Below are 26,516 nucleotides of genomic sequence, written 5' to 3' on the forward strand. Positions count from 1 at the left end.
ATCATGCTCACTTGGTAAAAGTAATGTCAAATGCAAGCAATGATGATAAGACACCGACGATGACATGACAAAGTTTTACCATGATAACAGTAAGATTTATATATTTGTCGATTCCAACGATTTCGCCAAATAAACAACGGCTCTGAAATACTTACCGTAAGAGCTATGAGCACTTGTTCAGTAGAAGAGACGTATTTCACAATATTGAAGGTGTGCATTTTATAGCCAATATTTACGAGATATTTGTTCTTGTTTTGTTCTGTACTACCACCTCTGAAAGTTTGCCCGTGGAGCTATGGTTCGTCCTGTATATGTATTTTATGTATGTATAGATTGGCTCAAGGTTACCTTGCAACTGCAGCCAGTTTCGACAAATAAAATGGAAAGTATAGCAGCTTTGACAGGATAAAATGAAGTTTTTTAAAATTGCATAATGTTTATTTGAAATAAACACTGCTGACTTCCATTCTCAGACGTATGCAGTACGACTTAAGTCTCCGACTACAAGGACCTCATCGCCGACGGGACAGTGAGCTTTAATCATAGTTTCTTCTACGTTCTGGGAGTCACGCTTTGGCTATGGAATGAGATAATTTGATTAGAAGTCGATTTTCTGTGTCTAACTTCTTAAAGAGCTCCTGTAACGTGAGAATTCGCGATATGTTCCTAATTACTTCCGCTGATTCCACATGTTTTACTGGACGTTTGCTTGTTGGAGATTATAGGCTCCTTCAGTTTAAGATAAATAGCCATCAGTGTTGTATGTTGACATTATCTTTTATTTCTCTTAGAATTTCGTATAAGGACCGAACAGTTTCCACTCCAAAGATGGAGAGAGACCAGAATCTAGAGCGTAACGTTTGTCTGTGATAAGCAATAAAAATCGTTGATAAACATTCTGCATGGTGCGAGAAGAGTACCATTTCCGCTGCAGACAAACTGTACAGGCACATAGAGCTGTGTAAACAGCTTGAGAAAGATACGGTGCTCGGTGGCTCGCAGTTGAGGTGAACCAAAACTTCTTTGTGAATAGAAACGTAGTTCCAACATCACATCATAAAGATTCAGAAGGAGGTACGAAGAGTACCTTGCCTATTAGATTATTGCATGAAAAAGCATGAAAGAATTCGTAAAAATTGGCTGCATTTCAGTGGCAAGGTTTACGCTTCGATCCCCTCGAATGATTCACCCTGTGCTGTGTAGTGGCAGGTCCGCTTTGGAGCACATTCGCAGATGTTTTGTAATACAGTTCTTATTAAATGACTTTACTATCCAAGTACGCAACATAAAAAATATTATGTTGAGCGAAACAGTTGTGTACTCGTGTAGTCTGTGTCCGACGGGAACGGTGGTGGGAACCATTCAATAGCAAACACTAACTACACTTCGGATGTGCTCCGGCTGTTGAGTGAGTGAGCTGTGTTAAAGGAGTAAGCATTCTGTTAACAGTGTACGAGTACATGTCTTGGATGCTTCCGAGTTTCTGGAGTTCTAGTGTGTGATATATTTCATCAAATGTTGTATCTAACAAGTGTTATATAATGCCAAGCGCCTAGGTTCATAATTCATTGCCTGGAAACAACGTTTACGGTTGTCTGCCACTCAGGCTTAGAGACTCCTCAATTGTGAAGAGGATCAAGATATTTTCAAGAAGAGCAGTTATTGATACAACTTTTATCACCATAGCAATCCTCCTCATAGAAAAGAACATCATGCAAAGCATTCTAATTTCAATGAAAAGGTTATTGACTTATTTTCTTCATAAAGCTACAACTACTGACTTCGTATACTAGAATCGTACATAGCATATTTGTGTCTGTCATGTACAGGTTACACTGATGTTATTTTGGCTCAGTCTGTTGATTTTGTGGTTATATTTTGTGGCACTACTGTATGCATTTCTAATGGTATTTGTAGTATTGGTATTATGTATGGACGATTTTAAATTCAAATGCCGGCCGCGGTGGTCTCGCGGTTAAAGCGCTCAGTCCGGAACCGCGCGACTGCTACGGTCGCAGGTTCGAATCCTGCCTCGGGCATGGATGTGTGTGATGTCCTTAGGTTAGTTAGGTTTAAGTAGTTCTAAGTTCTAGGGGACTGATGACCACAGATGTTAAGTCCCATAGTGCTCAGAGCCATTTGAACCATTTTTGAAATTCAAATGTAAAGCTTCAGATGCATTTGTTAAGAGTCACCATCTCCGCTGTGTGCTCAGTGATTTTCATTATGAGTGTCAGTTAATTAAACACAGGATAGATAGCAAATAAAATTAAGTGTAGCGATCAATCTGGAATGGCAAGGAAATATGAAGTATTAAATTAATAAAGTGAGTGAAAAATTCCCCTACTTAAGTTTTCCACAAGTACATAATGATTCGTGCATAGGCTGATACGGCCGAAGTGGCCGTGCGGTTAAAGGCGCTGCAGTCTGGAACCGCAAGACCGCTACGGTCGCAGGTTCGAATCCTGCCTCGGGCATGGATGTTTGTGATGTCCTTAGGTTGGTTAGGTTTAACTAGTTCTAAGTTCTAGGGGACTAATGACCTCAGCAGTTGAGTACCATAGTGCTCAGAGCCATAGGCTGATAAGCGGTAGTAGTCCGGAGCTTTCGTGTATAACGTAGTGTACGATACGGAAATCATATCCGACCAAGAGCTCATCATTTCATCTCTCATTTTAAGCTATTCAATCACTGATAGCAAAATTATTTTATGTATCTGAAGAGCGTGACAACAGAAAATGAAGACTTCTTTTGTTGGTATGTTCCGGCTTTCTTTACAAGAAGGAAATGCCGTGTGGCTTGGGCCTCCCGTCTGGTAGACCGGTCGCCTGATGCAAGTCTTTCGAGATGACGCCAGTTCGGTGACTTGCGTGTCGATGAGGATGAAATGATGATGATAAGGACAACACAACACCCAGTCGCTGAGCGGAGAAAATCTCCGACCCAGCCGGGAATCGAACCCGGGCCGTTAGGTATGACATTCCGTCGCGCTGACCACTCAGCTACTACGGGCGGACACTTTAGAAGATGGTTTTCCTCATACACAAGCGTACAAGTAACTGCACTCTGCGGAAAAAGCTTCCAATCAACGAAAAATTAAGTTCATTATGACTGTCCACAGTCAGGTGTAGTAAATGTTACGTACAGAGTGGCCTCTAGAACTTGTTTGTGTGGTGGTTTTCTCAGTGCAGCGCAATCTAGCAAGGAAATGACAACTGTTATGCAGTCGATTACATCAGCCTTTCTTTGACCTTTGTTTTTTTGTCCGCAGAATTACCCAGCTGCGAATATTCTAGAGTCTTCGTTAGAGGTTTGCTCTCGCAGGAGAAGCAGTTTTCATCGAGCATATTGGCATCTACAAGTCTTTAACACTGCTTGTTCATTGCTCGTGTGAACTATGGTTGTGGTTTGACATGTTGCTTAATAGCAACAACCAGTGTATATTAGGTAATTTAAAGCTTATTTAGCACTAGAGTAGGTGAAGTCATCAGATAACAGTTATCGCATTCCGGGAGGAGCAGCGATCAAAGAGCGCTGTCCAGATTAATGTTTTTAGTGCTGGAAGAGTAAAGTGGGCATTAATGCCTTCAACAGGAAGTCCTGTGAATGAATGGAACATGCTTGTACCATTTAACATACGGCCATGCAGAGTGTCGGTATCTTTTTCTCTTGCAGGTTCATTTATTTCAGAGCCTAGGACAGCACTTTTCCTAATATACAGAGTATGACCCATTAAAGTAAAATTTAGCTCTAGAACTCGGGAAAGTTTGAATGAACATTTTCTTTAGGAACGTGGCAGACATTTACACACAGAGTGTGCGACTCTGCTACCTGAACACGAATGTCTAGTATCCGTTCATATCTTCGGGTACAATGCAGAGATACACTGTAGTGACAAAAGTAATGGGATACCTCCTAATATACCGGGTGATCAAAAAGTCAGTATAAATTTGAAAACTGAATAAATCACGGAATAATGTAGATAGAGAGGTACAAATTGACAGACATGCTTGGAATGATATGGGATTTTATTAGAACCAATAGTTCAAAAAATGTGCGACAGATGACACTTCATCTGATCAGAATACCAATAATTAGCATAGCAAAGTAAGACAAAGCAAAGATGATGTTCTTTACACGAAATGCTCAATATGTCCACCATCATTCCTCAACAATAGCTGTAGTCGAGGAATAATGTTGTGAACAGCACTGTAAAGCATGTCCGGAGTTATGGTGAGGCAATGGCGTCGGATGTTGTCTTTAAGCATCCCTAGAGATGTCGGTCGATCACCATACACTGGCGACTTCAGGTAACCCCAAAGCCAATAATCGCCCGGACTGAGGTGTGGGGACCTGGGAGGCCAAGCATGACGAAAGTGGCGGCTGAGCACACGTTCATCACCAAACGACGCGCGCAAGAGATCTTTCACGCGTCTAGCAGTATGGGGTGGAGCGCCATCCTGCATTTTGGTTCTAATAAAAGCCCATGTCATTCCAAGCATGTGTGTGTGTTTCTACCTCTCTATCTACATTATTCCGTGGTTTATTAAGTTTTCAAATTTATACTGACTTTTGATCACCCGGTATTGTCGGACCTCCTTTTGCCCAGCGTTGTGTAGCAATTCGAGATGCTGTGGACTCAACAAGTCTTTGGAAGTCCCCTGCAGAAATGCTGAACCTCTACAGCCATACGTAACTGCGAAAGTGTTCCCAGTGCAGGATTTTGCGCACGAACTCACCTCTTGATTATATCCCATAAATGTTCCATAAGATTTATGTCGGGTGATCTGGGTGGCCAAACGATTTCCTCGAACTGTACGCAATGTTCTTCAAATCAATCGTGAACAGTTGTGGCCCGGTGACATGGTGCCTTATCATCGATAAAAATTCCGTCGTTGTTTGGGAACAAGAAGTCCATAAATGGCTGTAAATGGTCTCCAAGCAGCCGAACATAACCATTTCAAACCACTGATCGGTTCAGTTGAAAGAGAGAATGCAGTCCATTACATGTAAATACATCCCACACCATTACGGAACCACCACCAGCTTGCACAGTGACTTGTTGACAGCTCGGGTCCATAGCTGTGTGGCGTCTGCGCCACACTCTAACCGTACGATCAGCTCTTACCAACTGAAATCGGGGCTCAGCTGACCAGGCCACGGTTTCCCAGTCCTCTGGGATCCAATCGATGTGGCCACGAGCTCAGGAGAGGGGCTGCAGGCGATGTCTCCTGCCGTTAGCAAAGGCAGTCGCGTCGGTCGTCTGCTGCCATAGCCCATTAACGCCAAAATTCGCCTCACTGTCCTAACGGAGTTCCTCGTACGTCCCAAATTGTTTTCTGCGGTTACTTCATGCAGTTTTGCTTGTCTCGTTGCACTGACAACTCTACGCAAACGCCGCTGCTCTCGGTCATTAAGTAAAAACCGTTGGCCACTGCGTTGACCCTGGTGAGAGGTAACGCCTGAAATTTGGTGTTTTCGGCAGTCTCGTGACACTGTGGACCAAAGAGTATTGAATTCCCTAACGATTTTTGAAATGGAATGTCCTATGCGTCTAGCACCAATTACCATTCCGCTTTCAAAATCTGTTATTTCCCGTCGTACTGGCCATAATAACGTTGGAAACCTTTGCACACGTATCACCTGAGTACAAATGGTAGCTTCGCCAATGCACTGCCCTTTTATACCTTGAGTACGTACTATCGACCTCCGTATGCATGCCTACCGCTATACCATCACTTTTGTCACTTCGTTGTAGGTGCCACTTACAATGTCGGAGAGACCTCGAACTTCATCTCTGCAAGTAAGTGGTAAGGCTGTGGCCTTGTAGTCGAGACAGGTGTCTGCCGGAGATTACCTAGCGATCGGCCCGTTCACTACCGAAGAGATTATTATAAGTGGTGAGGACTTTTTTTTGTATATCGTAATTCTTGTGCGTTCTAAACCGTAGGTTGTAAAATATTTACGCTGCTCAATCGAAATGTGTTGCACAGACTCCAGACTGAATTAGGGATGTTCGTTTATCAAACGTATTTGCAAAATAACAATGTTTAGAGCTTTAAAAATAATGGTTCACTATTGATACTTAAATCTTTGAAACATCGTAACAGTGGCGTTTCAGTCAGTGTGTCTTCTTTCGATGTTGACAAAAATACCAGGCGACTTTTTAACAAGATCAGTAGTATTTTCCTCGTTTAAACGAATTCTTTTCTGAACATGCCTCATAACGACACCAGTGCAACGTATTTGCAACTTACTAGAAGTGGTCTTGGTGAGGTGTGTGGGGCGGGGTAGAGGGGGGGGGGGCAATATTTCCAAATGAACTGAGGCAGGAGCATTGGCTATTGTTGTAGCTAAGCGTGGACCAATTCATTTCGTTGTTCATCACTCTCATGCGGGTGTCAAGTAGTGTGGGCATAACGTTGATACTGCATGGGAAATCACAGAAACAAAATTTGATTTGTGGAGTGAACTGAACATTGTGAAGTAGTAGGCCTACAAAAAAAGAATAATCTGCAAACTGGAGGAGAAATGGTCCAACCATCATAGCTCAGTTATTATTGTATCTGAAAGGCCGCGTCTAGATGTTAGACAAGATTCCTTATAAGTGTGGAATCACACTATAAACGGTACTATCAATTCAAAGCAAGAAAAAATTGCACTTACATATTTGAGCTGTATAGCCACATCGACAGCTTCTGAAAAACTGTTCTCGAAAGCAGGTTATGCTCTTTGTCAACATCGCAACAGACTGAAAGACGAATGTCTAACAAATATTATTTTTGTAGCCTGTAGACAAAAAGTTGTCGGATATGTAATGTTAATTGCTACTGAATTTATAGATTAGTAAATATGATATTAGATGTATTGATATATTACTTTTACGCAATTCTATAAATCCCTCATTTAACATTGATGTTAAAAACATCGGTGCTTTGTGGTCGATTATTATCGGTCGTCGATGGTTGCCAATGTGGGCACATCTCGTCTCTGAACATGATCGCTTCTTTCTTCCTGGACTGTACATGATATGTTAGACTGGGTTATATCAACACATTATATTGCGAAAATTCGAAATTTGTGGTAAGATCTTATGGGACGAAACTACTGAGGTCATTGGTCCCTAAGCTTACACACTAGTTAATCTAACTTAAACTAACTTACGCTAAGGACGACACACACATCCATGCCCGAGGGAGCACTCGAACCTCTAACGGGGGGAGCCGCGCGGACCGCGACAAGACGCCCAAGACCGCGCGGCCACCCCACGCGGCTTATATTGCGATGACAGCGATGAATTACTCAGTGAAGCATTCCAAAGTTATATAAACGTTTCTTGAAAGACGGCTTGAATTCTGTGCCGACCCTCTGTTTCACTTTGTCACCTAATCGGGCTTTCACGATCCCGCCCAACCTAAGCGTCAAATTCTCCGTTCCTCGCTACTCTAGAAACTACATTGCAATATTGTATGAAATGTAGATTCTGTTTTAATACTGCCTCCGAGTCTGTAAGCGGCTCATAGCATGAGCGATAAATGTCGTTATTAATGGAAATTTATGTTAGACTACGACTCGAACCCGGATTTTACGCTTTTCACTGGTCAAAACGACTGCTCACAAAGAGCACTAAGTCCGGGTTAGAGTCCCTATAGTGAAAACGTTTTCATTCTTCACGACATATTCATTACATTAGAGTTCAGCATTTCTTTGTGTTACCTCACAAATACCATTTTGTCTAACTGTATTTTCATTGACTTCATCTTCGTTACCTCTGTACATTTAATGTAAGTGAATTCAGTTTACTAGTTGTAAACATAGCCGTAACGAGGCTGTTTACAGTATGTGGTCATTCCCCTGCGAACAAAAACAGTGCTGCAGGCGGAGTTAAAAATAACCCGCGCTTAATGCATATTCGGCTCCTCGCCAGGCTTCGCTACGTTTGAAGACTGGCAGCTATTTACACTGGCCACGTGACAAAACTTGGCCACAGTACACTAATTCGTGACGTAGTGTCTTGGGACGTGTACAATAAGTTACTTTTACCCTAATACTCGAAGAAAATTTGTTTCTTACGAACCTCTTCCGGGGAAAATTATACCTTCAGCGGACGTCATGGCTGTTAATAATAGGGTCACTGAGCTGGACTTGAACTGATCGTAGCCTTGTTCAAAGTATCCTGCACGCATTGACCTGACGTGATTTTAAGAAATCAAGAAGAATCTAAATCAGAATAGTGTGAGAGGGATTTGAAGCCCATTATCCTAGCGCGAATCGAGTGATACAACTACTGCATATTTTACGAACCCTGCACTGGCACGTAACTAGTGGCAAGTCAGCTACGTCACATTGATGAACTCTTCAGCGGAATCCGCAGGACTCCCGTATCTCTAAGTCCGTCAGCTGAACAGCTGTAAATTTCTGGTGACGAGCTACCTATGCAGGGAGTTCGAAACCTTCGCGGTCCAAATCATACTGACTGCAGAGAATCCGAAGTTGAGAATTTTAAGATTAAGCTTATCCATTATGGATTTTTTAGAACCCGTAACTGTCCATTGAATCGTAAATAAACAAGAGTGCAACCAGACACAGTTTGCAATATTCGTTAGTTTGTAACTGTCAGTCATGGCGATACCTTACGGTTTTGTCTCTCTTCTCGTCACAGGGCCAGTGCTATTATCACGGTATGGAAATAAAGATGTAACCTCCACCAGCGCCACCTGAAAATGAACTTGAAAAGTCTCTAAAAGCAGTCGATGGGAATCAACAAATATTTCAAAAATGATTGGTTGCAGGTTTCTGTATTTCCATTTATAATGAGCATTTTCAGATAAAGAGACGCTGGTCGGAAATGAATATTTCTGGCGGTACGATGTCTTTAGTGAGCTATGCGTATGAAGCACATCCTTATAGATGGTTTATACTTCATAACAATCAACAGCCTGCCACATCGACGCTTGTGGCAATGCCTTGGGAAACTATATGATGTAACAATGGATGGTTTACTATTGTCTACAGTTGATGAGTGGCTGTCCAAGCTGATGCATTACTGTTCACGGGAATTTGTAGTCCTGCTTTTAATATGTGCTGCTGCAGGATATATTGCTAAGGTAACCGAACGAATGCACAGAGAGTAGTTTTGCGACAGGCGTTATTGTAATTCGAAGAGTTTTGTTATTGTCGTGGGCATCAGTCGGAAGACTGGTTTGAAGCGGCTCTCCACGCTACTCTGTCTTGCTCAACCCTGTACGAAACTTTTATAACTTACATCCATTTGAATCTGTTTACTCTCTTGAAACACTGGTTCTCCCAACCCATTTTTACCCTCCCCCATTACAAATTAACTATTCCTTGACTCCTCTAGATGTGTCCTGACATCCGACCCTTTTTTTGTCACGTTGTGCCATAAATTTCTTTTCGCTCCGAATCGATTCCGTGCTTCTTCGTTAGTTACCCGATCTACGGTATTCTTCTTTGGCACCACACTTCCAAAACTTCTCTTCTTTCTTCTTCTCTATACTGTTTATCGTCCATATTTAACTTCCATAAGGCTGCACTCCACAAAAATAATTTCAGGACAATCTTTTAACACTTAAATTTATATTCGATGTTAACATATTTCTCGTTTTCATGAAATGTTTCTTGCTATTGCTAGACTACAGTATGTATCGTCTTTTCTTCTTATGTTGTCGATTATTTGTTTCCCAGGTAGCAAAACTCGTCTGCGACTTTAAGTGTCTCACTTCGTAAACTAGTTCTCTCAGCGTCACCTGCCTTAATTCAAATACGCGCCAGTCACATTTCTTGTTATTTTATGTGTGTTCATCTTATAACCTTCTTTCAACATACTATTCATTTTCTTCAACTGATGAAGGAAATTAAATGCCATTGAAAGCAACTTCGAAAAAGTAGATCGTGTAACTGCTGAGGGGCAGGTGAAGGCTCTCGACAAAGGATTGCTTGCACATAGAATTCGCAGAGATTGTGTTGCTTCATGTGGCAGAACATCATCAACAAGCAGCCAACAACTTGACCGTGAAATGCATTCCTCGAATAATGCAGTGTGAGTAGCAATCACATGCCCCAACCAATATAATATGTGCAAACAGTGAGACCAAACGATTTTTAACCTGAATATCGGTACTGGCAACACATTATTCGGAACACTACAGTGAACTGAAACTCAATGGCAGATTATAACATTTTCTTGTATTCGACGGGATGTGGACACAGTGGGGCGTCAGGGGTGGTCACCAAGTGCAGGAGAAATCGAGCGATGTGGTACAGGGCTTAGGGCAGCCATTTCGCATTCAAAACGGGTGGGATTCATGTCGTCAATATTTAGCTTACCGTTGCTTTCATAAATAGAGTAAGGCAATAGCAACAGCAAAAGAACGATTTCCTTCTCCATCCGTCCTTATTCCCAGCTTAGGCTATTTATCTAATTACCTCGTTATTAACTGGACGTCCAAACCTTATTCATCTCCAAGTGTAGGAGAATACCTTAACTACAACTTAGTGATATGGAACTTATGGCTATCGCAAGCTGCAGCTAATCGCAAAATAAATTTTTGGCAGTGCGACAAAATGACATTGACGGCAGAAAAATCTGCCCAAACACCCAAAGACTTGCACGGTCTACGCCAACTGGATTCGAGTTACCGATCAGCTGTAATAACTCAAGTATATCCAGCTGCGCAGGGTAGACAGCAAGCAGCTTTTTTTTTATTATTATTACGCTTCTAGCGTGTACAAGAAAAAGTAGTTTCCTGTTATTTACTATACCCGCGGCTGGTAATTAACGGGTAACAAGGACTCTTGCTAAGTCTTTCAATCTTCGTGTTGTGTATAACGGTAATTCCGTAACTGACCAGTACAATGAAAAATGTGTTAGAAATGTGGTATAAATTGTACTGCGACCACCATTGTAATAAAGTAATCGATAATCTCGAAGCTGACCAGCACAATGAGAAATGTATCAAGAATACAGTAGAAATGGTACTGCAACCACTGTTCTTGACGCGCTCCTTAAAAAGCAAAAACTGCATGTGCTTCAGTTCCTCAGCTTCAGTTTTTCCATATACGCTATGTTTCATAACGTGTTAGTGATAGTAACAATAATAATACTAATAACACCAATAATACATTTTTTTTATTTTTATTGTACTGATATGACGCTTAGAATGAAAACAAATTATTTGAGTAGTATCTCAAAGAAAAAACTGTCATGTTATTTACGATTATTAAAGTAAAAGCCACGAGAATGCTCAAGTTTAAGAACAGAGGTACGGACTTGGCGGTTAACTGATGCGAATACAAAATTCCCTGATGACTTGATACTAATATTTCTTTGCATCAGATTATGCGAGGATCTTTTTTTTTTTTTTTTTTTTTTTTTTTTTTTTTTTTTTTTTTTTTTTTTTTTTTTTTTTTTTAATTATCAAGTTTCCTACGGCGGCGATATTATTAGCGACCGAGCAGGAGTCCAGTTTTGGAAAGTCTGGGCAAAATAAGAAGTGGTAGAAATTTTAAAGAAAATATCTTGCATTTGGATGAAGAGATTTAGCAGTGTTAGAGTGGACTTAGAATAGGGGTTTTTCAGATTATGAACCCAATGACTCACCGTTGCGCCCCCTATTTGTCCTAAGGCATCTTGCGAAATGTAAACGCAAAACAACATTCAAAGTCAAATAAATACGACAGAAACCATTGCCCTAGGTGAAGTTACTAGGTTACAACGCATGCAGTAGATGATAATGCGTATCGTTCGTGGAACGTATCTCATACAGAAGTCTTGGTTATCGTAGAGCCACTGACAGTAGAAAGCAGTTAAAACGAATTCAAGTGCGAGGATATTTCCAGCGGCAAATTTATTATAAAACGACATTTGTAACTAATTTCTACCAACTGGAAAACGAACTTCCTTAAAAACGTGATACTCGCTAAGATTTTGAGTTCGCAAATGATTGTTGACTGGAAAAGTAAAGAAGTAATTTTAGAATTGTCGGTACTTCTACGAACTTCAAAGCACCAATATTAATCGAACTGGGGCCACGGAATCAATAGAAGATACAATTCCAAAACTAAAACCGGTAGAATGCAAGAGAGAACGAAATTACTTCTTGAATGTACCCAAGTTCTGTAAAGTATTGCGCTCGATGGCAATAAATAGAAGTCACAGATATAAAGGAACTACATGTAGCTTACGAGGAGGAATTCTGTAATAAATATGCAAAAATTTAATGCTGAACAGTTACCGGTACACAGACGGCGTTCGTGTAGGGTGGGGGAACCAGGTTGTAATACGCCAAGAGGCACAGTTAATGTTTCGCGTTAGATCAAACATTTTTCACGCAGGTATAACAGTTCAGTGGAGAAAAATGAGCAACTGAACCCGAAGGAATGAGATATGTCAGTCAGTGTATTACGAAATAAAGGCGCAGGTCTCTATTATTCGTCAATCGAGACTTTTTTGTAATAGGTTTCTTGCGATTTCTTCGAAAATTAAGTATCTACACCTACATTCCGGAAGCCACCTTTCGGTGTGTGTTTTTCTGATACCACTGTCTCTTTCTTCCTTTCCTTACCCAGCCGCTAATAGGACGTGGAAAGAACGATTAATGATTGTTTGTAAACCTCAACAAATAAGGTACTTCTGGGCTAACAGTAGCGTCTTTATTGACGGGATCCACATATTCAAGAGCACTGGAATTCGAGTCCCCATCCGACTATCCTGATTTACTATGCCCGGGTGTTTCCAAAAACCTCTTCAAGCGAATGTTGAGTTCGTTCCGTCGAAAGGTTACAGCCGTTAATCGTTCCGTTAGCGTTGTTACAAGTCATTGCTCCGTCTCTAATGACCACACTGTTGCTGGGATGTTAAGCTTCCTTTCCTTCTTCCGGATACCACTGACAGGGTTGTAAAATACTCTTTATGTTCTATGATCATACCAGCAGAATCTTCAATTAGACTTGACTCGTAAATCGTGTACAGCAGTTTCGGAACCTTTGTTGGGATTCAGTGCACGCAGTGTTTGCAAAATATGAAATAGCTCAAATGAATTTAATTAAAACAGTGTAGTGTTGTTCTCGGGTACCGAACTGAATTGCAAATCTGGTTAGGGGTTATTTATTATTAATACTCTGACTTGCGTCACACGTCATTTGTGTTTTTTACGTATGCGTCAATAGTCACTGTAAATATTTTAAAGTAAGTCAGTCTGAACCTTATGCTGTACTTTTTGTTTGGAAGTAAACACTTTACTTCATTATTTACAAATTAGCTACTTTGTCCTCTCTTGGGCATTATCAAGCTGCATCACAATAAAAATTATTGTGCTTACGTTATGTTACATGCCACACATCAACCTGGGGAATAAGAGTTTCGCACAACCATAGTAGTTGCAGGCACTACTATCCCAGATGTGCGGACCCCGCGTAAAATGGAAAAATTGTGCAAATCTTACGCTGGTATTGTCACTGTGCATGACACATTAAAATACGTTGGCATAACCATTAAAGTAAAAAAAAAAAAAAAAAACATGGCGTGGTCTGTGTAAATACATATGTGGAAATTTTCACCAGTTTTGTGGAAAATGAAGGGGAAAAACTAAAGTAGAAAGAGCGTCCAAAAACGTCAATCTAGTTTCTGGTAATGGAGCTGTAACACCGACACACATAGGGCTGCAATAGAAAAAACTAAATACTGCGCTGAAGAAGGCACACAACAGCACTAAACTAGAAACTACATTAACGGACAATCTACGGGAAATTCAGTTGTAAACAGTACGAAAGTGCTTTATTTTTTGCGCACTCGCATCTTCATCTTTCGTCATAGACAATGTACAAAAAATCAATAAAATATTGCACAGCAAAATAAAACTATCTGACGGAACGCTCATTTGTTTACTGGCAAAAACTGTCGTAGATATTATCCAGAATTCGACAAACATAGTTAGTAAATAAGTGTTACAGAACTAAGAAACAGAAATAAATACACTCATTGTTCAAATTATGTTGGCTGTCCAAGAAATCGGATTGAAATGAACTACAAGAAATGAGTTAAGTTAGAGAACCGTAATAAATTGCTGGGTTCATAGAAGTGCCATGGTTATTGATTTTGATAACACACAAAATGTAAATAAAGAATTGCACGCGAAGATAGCAATCAACAACACATGACAACAAAACAGAACTGTCTAACTGACTCAAAGACAATTTGTTGAATGACAAAAACCACTGCAGATTTTTTCTAGATTTCGAAGATTTCGACAAACATTGTTAGAAAACAAGTGTTCCTGAACTTTGAACTAGAAATGGATTCACTCACTGTCCAGATTATGTTGGCTATTCGAGAAACCGAACCAAAATAAAATAAAAAAAAGTTACGCCGGAGAACAATCATACATTGTTGAACTCACAGAAGCGCTGACTTAGGTCGTGTTTATTAAAATTGTCCATTGTTTTACAATGGGCCCCGAGTTAACTTACACGACAATTCTTTGTGAGAAAGCAATAGAGATCTTTAAGGCGCGGCGAGGATGTCGACGGCGGAGGCGGCGGGAGCCGGCAGCACGTGGCGAGTGACAAGCTGGTACTCACTGTGGTAGTCGCTGTCGCCGTCGGGTTGGCTTTGCAGTGGCTGTGCGCGAACTGTGGCGCGCTGGCACACCGGCGCTCATATAGCGGCCGTGTCTCCCACCCCACCACCGTTACACAACCTGCCACCGCCTCAGCAGCCGTCGCCGCTGCGGCCGCTGCGCGCATCTTGCGCCCCGTAGCCGCGGCGCGTCCGTAGTCGCCAATCAATTGGCTTTCCGCCGGCAGGCCTTGGGGGCGGCGGCCGCGTCGCTTCTCCCACACGTGAGTCCGCATCACTTAAGCCTGTCGCCGGCGCCCGCGAGCCACCACTGCTGCGTCGTGTTACGGTTCGATGCTCACACTGCGTCGTTGAGGAGACAGTGCCGCGTAACAGACTTCTCCGATTTTCCGGGTATCGCTCAGGTGGTGTCGTATTTATAGTAACAGATCGTTATCCTTTCGGGGTGAGAAAATTACAGAAATATCTTTCAGCCCTTTCACCTAAAATACTCATACCAAATACGGCTTGACACCTTCCGGAAACCTCATACCAACAGTTTTTATTTCTCCCAAGGAAGTCACTGGCAAATTTCTTCCTCCAGTCCAATCACATGTAAACCGCTTAATCGAACGACATTAGAATGTGACGCAACAGCGCTAAAATCTGGAGAACTCACGAATGGAACATTTCATCATGTCTTGGACAAAAGTTTGCGATCTTACGTAAAAACAGAGCAGTTTCAGTGCATTATTGACTCTTCTGGTGAACAAAGTGCTCGCACCTTAAAAGATGGGCTGTTTGTCGCTGCAGTCAGAAAACCGACAATTTCCTTAAGGGTGGTAGGACGTCAAACGGGACGACTTGGAGCAGGAGAGGCATCACAGTACATTTTAATTTGCAGTGTCTATACTTTTACAAATAAGTTCATAAAATTCTGTCAGAAAAACATAACGAAATAATTTTTTTTACGTGTGAAATTTCACCATTTTTTCACTTACTAATGGCTGCATTTGTTGCTGTAGGTACACTTTTCTTTATAAGTTACAGAGATTCTTCGATGAATTTTGCACAGCATACATACCATACTTACAGGTGCATGAAACTCTAGAATTTATTTAATTTATATAAAAACGAATGATCTATTGTATTTTAAACTTCATGTTTAGAAAAAACACAAATTTTATATTTAATTACCTAAATTTTTACCACAGTTTTTAATAGATTTGGAAAATTCTAGAGTTTCATCCACCTTTAAGTATGGTTTGTATGCTGGGCAAAATTCATCGAACCATCTCTCTTACTTATGAAGAAAAGTGTAACTATAGCAACAAATGCTGCCATTAGTAAGTGAAAAAAATGATGAAATTTTACATGTAAAAAAAATTACTTCGTTATGTTTTCGAACTTCCACTGCTATGAGTGTGAATTGTGAATCCTTCCTGGCCATGCTGACAAAGTTTTATGAATTTATTTGTAAAAGTATAGACAGTGGAAATTAAAATGTCCTGTGGTGCCTCTCCTGCTCCAAGTCGGCCCGTTTGACGTCCTACCCCCCTTAAAAGCATTTCCGGCAAACTACAGAACTACAGTGGGGTGCCAAAAGACATGAGATACTGACATGCACAGTCCGAGATCCAAAGTGTGAAGAGTGTGCACAGAATACCAGTTTTCAGGCATTACTCTCACAACGGACAACGCAGTTGCCGACGGCCTTCATTTAACGGCCGAGAGTGGCGGCGTATACGTAGAATTGTCAGTGCTACCAGACAAGCAACACTGCGTGAAATAACCGCAAAAATCAAAGTGGAACGTACGAGGAACGTATACGTTAGGACAGTGCGGCGAAATCTGGCGTTAAGGATCTATGGCAGCAGATCACCGACCCGAGTGCTTTTCCTAACAGCACGGCATCGCATGCGGCGCCTGTCTTGGGCTCGTGACTATATCGCTTGGACCCTAGACAACCGGAAATATGTGACCTGGTCAAATGAGAGCCGATTTAAGTTAGTAAGAGCTGTAGGGTTGGCGTGTGGCGCAGACCGTACGAAGCCGTGGAGCAAAGTTGTCAACAAAGCACTGTGGAAGCTGGTGGTGACACCATAATGGTTTGGGATGTGTTTACATGGATCATTGATTGGAAATGGCTATATTCGGCTACTTGGAGACCATTTGCAGCCATTTATGGACTTCATGTCCCAAACAGCGATGGAATTTTTATGGATGACAGTGTCCAATACCTTCGGGCCACATTTGGTCGCGACTGGTTTGAGGAACGTTGCGGACAGTTCGAGCGAATGAGTTAGCCATCCAGATTGCCCGGCATGAAACTCATCGCTCATTTCTGGGATATAATCGAGATGTCAGTCCGTGCACAAAATCTGCACTTATGGGCAGATATAGAGGCAGCATGGTGGCCGAGAGGTTCTAGGCGCTACAGTCTGGAACCGCGCGACCGCTACGGTCGCAGGTTCGAATCCTGCCTCGGGCATGGATGTGTGTGATGTCCTTAGGTTAGTTAGGTTTAATTAGTTCTAAGTTCTAGGGGACTGATGACCTCAGATGTTAAGTTCCATAGTGCTCAGAGCCATTTGAGCCAAGAGGCAGCATGGCTCGGTATTTGTCCACAATACTTCCAACGACATGTTGAGTCCGTGCCACGTTGAGTTGCTGCACTATGCCGGGAAAAAGGACGTTCGACACGATATTAGGAAGTGTCTCATTACTTTTGTCACCTCATTGTATATGCCGTCATGTTAAGCTTGTGACATATACTTTTACCGACACGTGAAGAAGTGCATTCGCTTATTACGGAAGTGCCCTAATGTTACCGCACGGAAAAGGGAATACACAACCAGAAGTGATAAAATTGAAATACACGCTTTGATCCATTATCAGCTGCAGATTCCAGGCTACCGAGAAAATGCTTCACTTTGTGTGGTTTGCAGCGAAATTATTAAACTGCTCAATACTTTTTACGCAGCACAGAGCTGTTACACATTTTTACATTACACTATTGCCAGGCAATGATCGCTCAAGTGAACGAAGCATATCGAAATGACTCGAAGTACTGTCTGGTGAGCCGGCCGCGGTGGCTGTGCGGTTCTAGGCGCTTCAGTCCAGAACCGCGGGACTGCTACGGTCGCAGGTTCGAATCCTGCCTCAAGCGTGGATGTGTGTGATGTCCTTAGGTTAGTTAGGTTTAAGTAGTTCTAAGTTCTAGGGGACTGATGACCTAAGATGTTAAGTCCCATAGTGGTCAGAGCCATTTGAACCATTTTTTACTGTCTGGTGAGTTTGGTGAATGTGGAAGGCACTAGAATTTCATCTCTGCACTTGTCGAAGGTGTTGCACTGACCTTACGGTGCCGTACATTGTCACGACGCAGCAGAGCACCAGCAGGCAACAATCCATGTCTTTTAAATTTGATAACAGGCCGCAAATACTATTTCAGGAGATCTGAGCATCACTCACTGCTGAAAGTGGATCCATGTGATGTGTGGTGCTTCAGCATGACGCCGTTTGCCTCCCGAGAGTGTCAATATAAAGTTCCTTGCTAATGGTTTTTTCGGATTTTTTTTTTTTTTTTTTTTTTGCTTATAAACAATGCCTCTATTTCTTACTCGCAATTGTCGATTCTAGTTATTGGCAGTGGACCCCGTTTCTTCCTCAGTGACAATTCTGGCTTTTTTTAATGTGCCGCAGAAATTATTCACAAGTACCAACACATCGCTATTCCAGTTCAGGAACCAGCCGCGGGGCACCTATGTTGCAGATATATTGTGAAATTGGAATACGTGTAGCAGGTACAGTGTGGTGTGTTGAAGTCTGACTGTTGGTTGCAGGTGCTGCAGTGTTATCTAGTGTCAACTGGTGGTTTTCCATTATAATGGCTAACAACTGCTGCAGTGTGTTCTGAAGTCCCAAAGCGATGTGCGTAGCCCAAATGAGAAGAGTCGCCTACAGACGTCCCACCATCTGCGAAGTTGCCACCCTATTCTTAGACATGATGCTGTAACATATATTCATCACCATACTGTAACTTCATTCTTCGATGATTTTCAACTGGTTTCGCACCCTCACTAGTCAGAAACTGAATAACAGATGCTGTTGGTCCCTGGTGAGAGTTGTTGGTGTCCTGGCCATCATTACGCTATCCCTGTCCGGGTGGTCATGCATCTGGGCGATGGTACCACGTAGTCAACATTTTTTACACAAGTAGGAACATGCTTACCAACTTACACGCTACTGGTGCCATTTTTAGCTTTTTTAAATTACACATCCATGGTTTTCATATCATTCACCCTTAATATGGAAATTTGGTGTTTGTGCTTCGTATCTTTACTTTCCAGAGAACCCTCGTAAATGAAGAACTCCCTAACTTCTGAAGAAGTGAAAGGAAGGTCAGAGTTAACGACCCGTCGACAATGAGATCATCAGAGATGAAGCACAACCTGTAACAGAACAAGAACCCAAAAGTAAATAGGCACTGCCGTTTTCAAAAGAACCATCCCTGCATTCACCGTAAGTAATGTCGGCAACGATGGGAAATCTAAATCTGGGCCGGCCGCGGTGGTCTCGCGGTTCTAGGCGCGCAGTCCGGAACCGTGCGACTGCTACGATCGCAGGTTCGAATCCTGCCTCGGGCGTGGATGTGTGTGTTGTCCTTAGGTTAGTTGGGTTTAAGTAGTTCTAAGTTCTAGGGGACTGATGACCACAGCAGTTGAGTCCCATAGTGCTCAGAGCCATTTGAACCATAAAAAAAAAAATCTAAACCTGGATACTGAACGGGGATTTGACGCTGCTCAAAAACCAGAACTGCGTACAAGCTTCATAGAGTTAAAGGACATTGTGCCTAACTTCGAAGAACGCAAACATATGCTAATTCCGATTATCAGTATAACGAAGTAACTGCAGCAGCCGGTGTTTTCTACTTTCCAACAAAAACATTCGTCGGCGCACAACAATTAATAATACCTGCGCTGCTCTTAATTTGTCGGAGTATTTCGAGGTATATTATTGACGGCTCCAAAACTACAGGCAGCTGCAGAATGGATTGCGCGTTCATGTGTCTAAGCACAGACTGTACAGAACTGATTTCGTTTCCCAATGCGACTTCTAGTTTTCCTGCAGAAGCCACAGCTATACTTGCAGTTTTACATTACTTCCATAACCTCACAATGAAAAAAGTAAGATGGATCGTAGAAGCATGCTTCAAGTTACACAGATTCCAGACCTTGGCAAGGAAACTAATCGACCGGTAATGTAGGTTACAAAAGCCAAGCAACCAAGGTAAACCAAAGTATCGAAAGAAGTTAAACTTTATGTAAATCAAGGGACACTAGCATTAAATATAATGAAATAGTCGACGACTTAGGAAATACTGTCGCTGGAAACAACCCATTTTAAAACATCGTATTACTGCAATCTGACCTGAAGACTACATTCGTTAGAAGAACAAGCCACCAGTAGGAAAATATATATCAGTCGTTGATACGCAGTAAAGGGAGGGACTATGGACAAATAAAGACAACCTCGAAGCCTCGGTTTCACAACTTATGCAAAATAAAAGGTTTAGAAGTTCCGTAATCCGCTTGAGATTTAATTATAAAATTCGAGATAATCCATACTGTGAGAGTGATGGCGTAACAATAGGAGATATCAATCACATTTCTTTTGAATGTAAACTGTATACAACAGTTTATCAGATCTCATCAACTGTTACTTGATGATATAGCAGCTCTACTTTATCAGAATAAGATATTAATTTTTAAATTATCTCCGAAATTTTTTAATAAGTGTAACCTTACCACGTAAAGTCGTAAAAAAATTCCTAAAACACTGAAGGTTATCTGTATGGTCTTCAGACCAAAAGCCATACAAAAACGGGGATTTGAAACCTGCTTCCCTAGAATGCGAGTCATTGTGTCAAACTGTGTGCCGCCTCCCCCAGCACCAGCTTGTAAAAAGAGTAGGTAAACAGCGAGTGTAATACGATTTGCACGACTGTAATGAGACAAAAGGTGTAGTGATTTGAGTGCTCCTCTATGGTTTCTGAGGTGCTATAGGAGTAATTAGCCGCTTATGGCAATAACTTTTTGGGTCCACAGTTCTCTCACATATTATTAACCCTGCGTTGCTACTGTGTTCGTTTGTACGACCTGCGTATTAGTCTGATTTGTTAAGGATAGGGAGCACAAAAGGGCTTCACGTTCACGTATGTTGTCTAGATGAAGTAAACAAACACGTTTTGCTTTGAGTTTGAGTAAATTGTTGTCCTTTATTACTACGTTAGCAAATTAGACAGCGATTCTAACATTTACATACCGTACAGGACAAAAATGGTTGCGCATTGTGACTGTCGTGTGTCATAGCACACAAAATAGGACAATGAAAGCTACGAAAACCAAACTCAGGTATGAACAGATGAGTAGAAAACATGTACGAAAACGTTGTAAGTAAACGGAGAGTCTCCACAATGTCTTTTGAACGTATTGGTTCCACATGTCGTTTTACCACACCAGGCCACTACATGCAGTCTTTACAAATTAAACTTGAGTGTTTTTTGAGACACAAACTTAGAGAATTTGTAACAAATATATTGCGTTTTGCATCTTCACACCCATAGCACCGCCCTCTATTAGGCACCGTACTGTGGTTCGCACTCCCATTGTCTTACTGTTCGACTCCCACCAGTCTGTTGACAGATCTTTTGAAAGGTCGGTTGATATGCTGACTGCCGGCCCTGTGTAGTAACTGGCCTCTGACAAGAGCCTTCCCAAGCGATTTCAGAAAGTCTCTCCTGTTGGCCTCCGCATGGTTGTTAGCTCTGAAGATGACGGGACTATTGATGCCTGCTACATTCAGGAAGCAAAAGAATAAGACCAACGGCCATCTTCTAGTTGTTCTTGCTACATCATAGGTGGCACACATCTGATCTACTAAATCTATCCCACCCTTAGTAGCATTATACAGAGTTATCATCTTCTGCTTTCTTTCTTCCCCAGTTGTTGCATCTATTTTGCTGTTATGGTGCATAGTACTCATTAGAAGTAGGCACCTGTTTTTCTTTGGTACATAACTCAAAATGTGCACGTCTCCTGAAATCCAAAGATACTTTCAAAAGCATTTCTACCTCTTGTGTTCTCGAATTCAGGGGGAATTACCGTCTTGTTCTTCCTTACTGTTCCCAAAAGTGTTATTTTATGGTCTTTCAGAAGTGGCAGGGCCAGTCAATAGCTCGTAAACCAGTTATCATCGTTATGTTCCTTGATGTTTTGGAAATATGATTACACAACCTTTTGACGACATCAGCTGCACAATTACTCAACTTATACGGTCCGTCTGGCTGCTCGCCTAAATAATTTTCCTAATTTGACGAGTACGTTGTTCTTGGACTGGCTAGATTGAACACTTTTATTCCATATTTACCAGGTTTGGAAAGAATATACATTTCTGGAAATGGAAAAAAGAACACATTGACACCGGTGTGTCAGACCCACCATACTTGCTCCGGACACTGCGAGAGGGCTGTACAAGCAATGACCACACGCACGGCACAGCGGACACACCAGGAACCGCGGTGTTGGCCGTCGAATGGCGCTAGCTGCGCAGCATTTGTGCACCGCCGCCGTCAGTGTCAGCCAGTTTGCCGTGGCATACGGAGCTCCATCGCAGTCTTTAACACTGGTAGCATGCCGCGACAGCGTGGACGTGAACCGTATGTGCAGTTGACGGACTTTGAGCGAGGGCGTATAGTGGGCATGCGGGAGGCCGGGTGGACGTACCGCCGAATTGCTCAACACGTGGGGCGTGAGGTCTCCACAGTACATCGATGTTGTCGCCAGTGGTCGGCGGAAGGTGCACGTGCCCGTCGACCTGGGACCGGACCGCAGCGACGCACGGATGCATGCCAAGACCGTAGGATCCTACGCAGTGCCGTAAGGGACCGCACCGCCACTTCCCAGCAAATTAGGGACACTGTTGCTCCTGGGGTATCGGCGAGGACCATTCGCAACCGTCTCCATGAAGCTGGGCTATGGTCCCGCACACCGTTAGGCCGCCTTCCGCTCACGCCCCAACATCGTGCAGCCCGCCTCCAGTGGTGTCGCGACAGGCGTGAATGGAGGGACGAATGGAGACGTGTCGTCTTCAGCGATGAGAGTCGCTTCTGCCTTGGTGCCAATGATGGTCGTATGCGTGTTTGGCGCCGTGCAGGTGAGCGCCACAATCAGGACTGCATACGACCGAGGCACACAGGGCGAACACCCGGCATCATGGTGTGGGGAGCGATCTCCTACACTGGCCGTACACCACTGGTGATCGTCGAGGGGACACTGAATAGTGCACGGTACATCCAAACCGTCATCGAACCCATCGTTCTACCATTCCTAGACCGGCAAGGGAACTTGCTGTTCCAACAGGACAATGCACGTCCGCATGTATCCCGTGCCACCCAACGTGCTCTAGAAGGTGTAAGTCAACTACTCTGGCCAGCAAGATCTCCGGATCTGTCCCCCATTGAGCATGTTTGGGACTGGATGAAGCGTCGTCTCACGCGGTCTGCACGTCCAGCACGAACGCTGGTCCAACTGAGGCGCCAGGTGGAAATGGCATGGCAAGCCGTTCCACAGGACTACATCCAGCATCTCTACGATCGTCTCCATGGGAGAATAGCAGCCTGCATTGCTGCGAAAGGTGGATATACACTGTACTAGTGCCGACATCGTGCATGCTCTGTTGCCTGTGTCTATGTGCCTGTGGTTCTGTCAGTGTGATCATGTGATGTATCTGACCCCAGGAATGTGTCAATAAAGTTTCCCCTTCCTGGGACAATGAATTCACGGTGTTCTTATTTCAATTTCCAGGAGTGTACATTCGAAAACCAAATCGTTCTAGAAATTTGACAAGCATTCCATCTACAGTGATATATTCTCCAAGAGAATAGTGTGCTATGCAGTTCTTCGTGAACAAATACACTTAGTATAGGAGCCAATTTATCCTCTTTTAGCCTGTCGGACCTCGTTGACTTATCGTCAAATCTGGGACACTGTGCCAGATACCTGAATCTCTGTAGGGTCATTGTAGAGTAGAATAATTTCACTCTTGTTCCGTCTCTGTCCAAGAGTTCTTCTAAATTAACCCTACCAAAATTGTAGATTGCACCCAGATACAACAGACCAAGAAATGCTTCAATTTCACCTTTATCTGTCTCATGTATGAAGGTCTGAGACAAGGAGTATCTCATCTTATTCGATACATTGGTTAGTATGTATCACTACTTCATCCTTTATTTCATCCATGAGAAACAGCCGCCGTATTTCTACATCTGTCCTTTTATTCTTTGCCATTCCCCTCACACCAGGAATATATGGCACGATATGTGAGCTCGTTCTGATACGAGGTGTAAGCATGTCTTTCATCCATTTAGCACGCTTGTCCTTACCAACAAAATATTTCTTATTGTTCTGATATCTATCAATGTCATCCCGTCTTTCGTCGCTTTCCGTATCGTGTTCACTTTGTAGTTCGACGTCTAAGTCTCCGCCTTAGTCACCTTAGTAACGATTTCATTTCACAGTGCATGGTTAACCAGATCTTCTGTTACAGCCATTATAACTCTCGTCTGAAATGAATAGGCTGATTCAGCAATTTGAATGTGTGCTACAAACGTATTTGTGTTGTGACAACCGATATCGCCATTGCTATTTTGAGTCCTATAGCCGCAACAAGTACTTACCTACTTGCTTATGGTCGGTCCGGCAGACCCAAGCACGCAACGAGCAATCCTAGACAGTGTACTTCCGCCGTCACTTGACGAGCAAATGGCACAGCTGTGTAACGTAGGAAGCTACAGGGAACGTTGCTCGTGTGCAGTGTTGTAATGCTAACGAAGAGAGAAGTCTTACGAAGTAAGAGTGATTTCAGGTGTGCCGCAGGGGAGTGTCGTAGGACCGTTGCTATTAACAATATATATAAATGACCTTGTGGATGACATCGGAAGTTCACTGAGGCTTTTTGCGGATGATGCTGTGGTATATCGAGAGGTTGAAACAATGGAAAATTGTACTGAAATGCAGGAGGATCTGCAGCGAATTGACGCATGGTGCAGGGAACGGCAATTGAATCTCAATGTAGACAAGTGTACTGTGCTGCGAATACATAGAAATAAAGATCTCTTATCATTTAGCTACAATATAGCAGGTCAGCAACTTGAAGCAGTTAATTCTATAAATTATCTGGGAGTACGCATTAGGAGTGATTTAAAATGGAATGATTATATAAAGTTGATCGTCGGTAAAGCAGATGCCAGACTGAGATTCATTGGAAGAATCCTAAGGAAATGCAATCCGAAAACAAAGGAAGTACGTTACAGTACGCTTGTTCGCCCACTGCTTCAATACTGCTCAGCAGTGTGGGATCCGTACCAGATAGGGTTGATAGAAGAGATAGAGAAGATCCAACGGAGAGCAGCCCGCTTCGTTACAGGATCATTTAGTAATCGCGAAAGCGTTATGGAGATGATAGATAAACTCCAGTGGAAGACTCTGCAGGAGAGACGCTCAGTAGCTCGGTACGGGCTTTTGTTGAAGGTTCGAGAACATACCTTCAGCGAGGAGTCAAGCAGTATATTGCTCCCTCCTACGTATATCTCGCGAAGAGACCATGAGGATAATGTCAGAGAGATTAGAGCCCACACAGAGGCATACCGACAATCCTTCTTTCCACGAAAAATACGAGACTGGAATAGAAGGGAGAACCGATAGAGGTACTCAAGGTACCCTCCGCCACACACCGTCAGGTGGCTTGCGGAGTATGGATGTAGATGTAGATGTAGAAAACGAATCGCTCACACAAGTCAGGGTCCGGGAGACCCACCAGTAGCAATGCAGGGTTAATGTACCTACCACAGCTGTATTCTCTTCCTGTTGCACATTTACCATGCCCTGCTACTGCGGGAGTAAGAGCATTTGCAGTCCAAAAGACATCAAACGGTGTACAGTTAATACCTAATTTCCCTATTTGCTAGATGAATATAAATTTCAGACTGGTCATGTAACACGTACGGAGGTGCGTTTATTGTAACACAATAAATATGTAAAATCGTCAGCTTTCTTTATGCATTCCCATAATAAGTTTGGTGACAAGCACAATGAATAGCCTATTTGAAACAGTGTGCCTTATTTATGCATTGCCGTAGTAAGCCCAAGGTTTACTGGTGACCGCTTAGATAAAATTTCACCACTTTAGTCCTTAGAAGAAAAGTTTAGTTGTAAGCATCTGACAGTTTTGTGGATTCGGTAAATGGTAAACGTAATTTCTGGTTTATCTCTACATAGATAAAATGAAGTGTCCTGCTCGCTAGTTTCTGTATAATCTCAGGAATTACTGTAGGGATTTTGATACGGTTTTTACCAATAAGTAGATTGCTTTATGAGGAAGGTTCGTGTATGTAATTTATAAATATTTAGTGCAAATTAGCTAATCTGTGATGAATTCGTCAGCTGCTACTGTGAAAACTATAGCATTGCCATGTAGTGATGAGAACTCGGCTCTGCGCAGCACGATGCAGTCCATGCGTAACAGGTGTGCTAACGCTCCGCTACCTTTGATCTTCCGACAACACGTGAATCGGCTTTCGGCCATGCAGGATCAATGTGGATACAACTGAACGTATCCGGATATTATTTGTTTAGACGCAGTGAAATTAAGCTACGTTTCGTGCTCAACAGTGAATAACCTAAAATACTGTAAGGTACCAGCATTACTCATTAACATTGGTGGATTCATCAGCTTCTTAAGGGACACACATGTGGGTACGATCTGCTTCACACCATAAAAATAGAAGATGGAACGGGATTCAGAAATGCCTTGCGGATGGCTACAGATTTCGAAGGACGTCTACAGATGGATGGTGAACGCAAAAAAAAGACACTTTCAG

The 26,516-nt window shown here is 42.6% G+C and overlaps 1 protein-coding gene across 1 annotated transcript in view; it reads right to left on the bottom strand.

Annotated features, from left to right (window-relative positions):
* Positions 1 to 14,671, bottom strand: part of LOC126470573 (facilitated trehalose transporter Tret1-like) — a 284,660-nt gene extending 269,989 nt beyond the window's left edge. The window contains exon 1 of the mRNA XM_050098525.1: positions 14,599 to 14,671. The gene's annotated coding sequence lies outside the window, so the exon portion shown is untranslated. The remainder of the gene's footprint in view (positions 1 to 14,598) is intronic.
* Positions 14,672 to 26,516: the final 11,845 nt, after the last annotated feature.

The sequence above is a fragment of the Schistocerca serialis genome, chromosome 3, assembly GCF_023864345.2.
Source record: "Schistocerca serialis cubense isolate TAMUIC-IGC-003099 chromosome 3, iqSchSeri2.2, whole genome shotgun sequence".
Classification (NCBI taxonomy): domain Eukaryota; kingdom Metazoa; phylum Arthropoda; class Insecta; order Orthoptera; family Acrididae; genus Schistocerca; species Schistocerca serialis.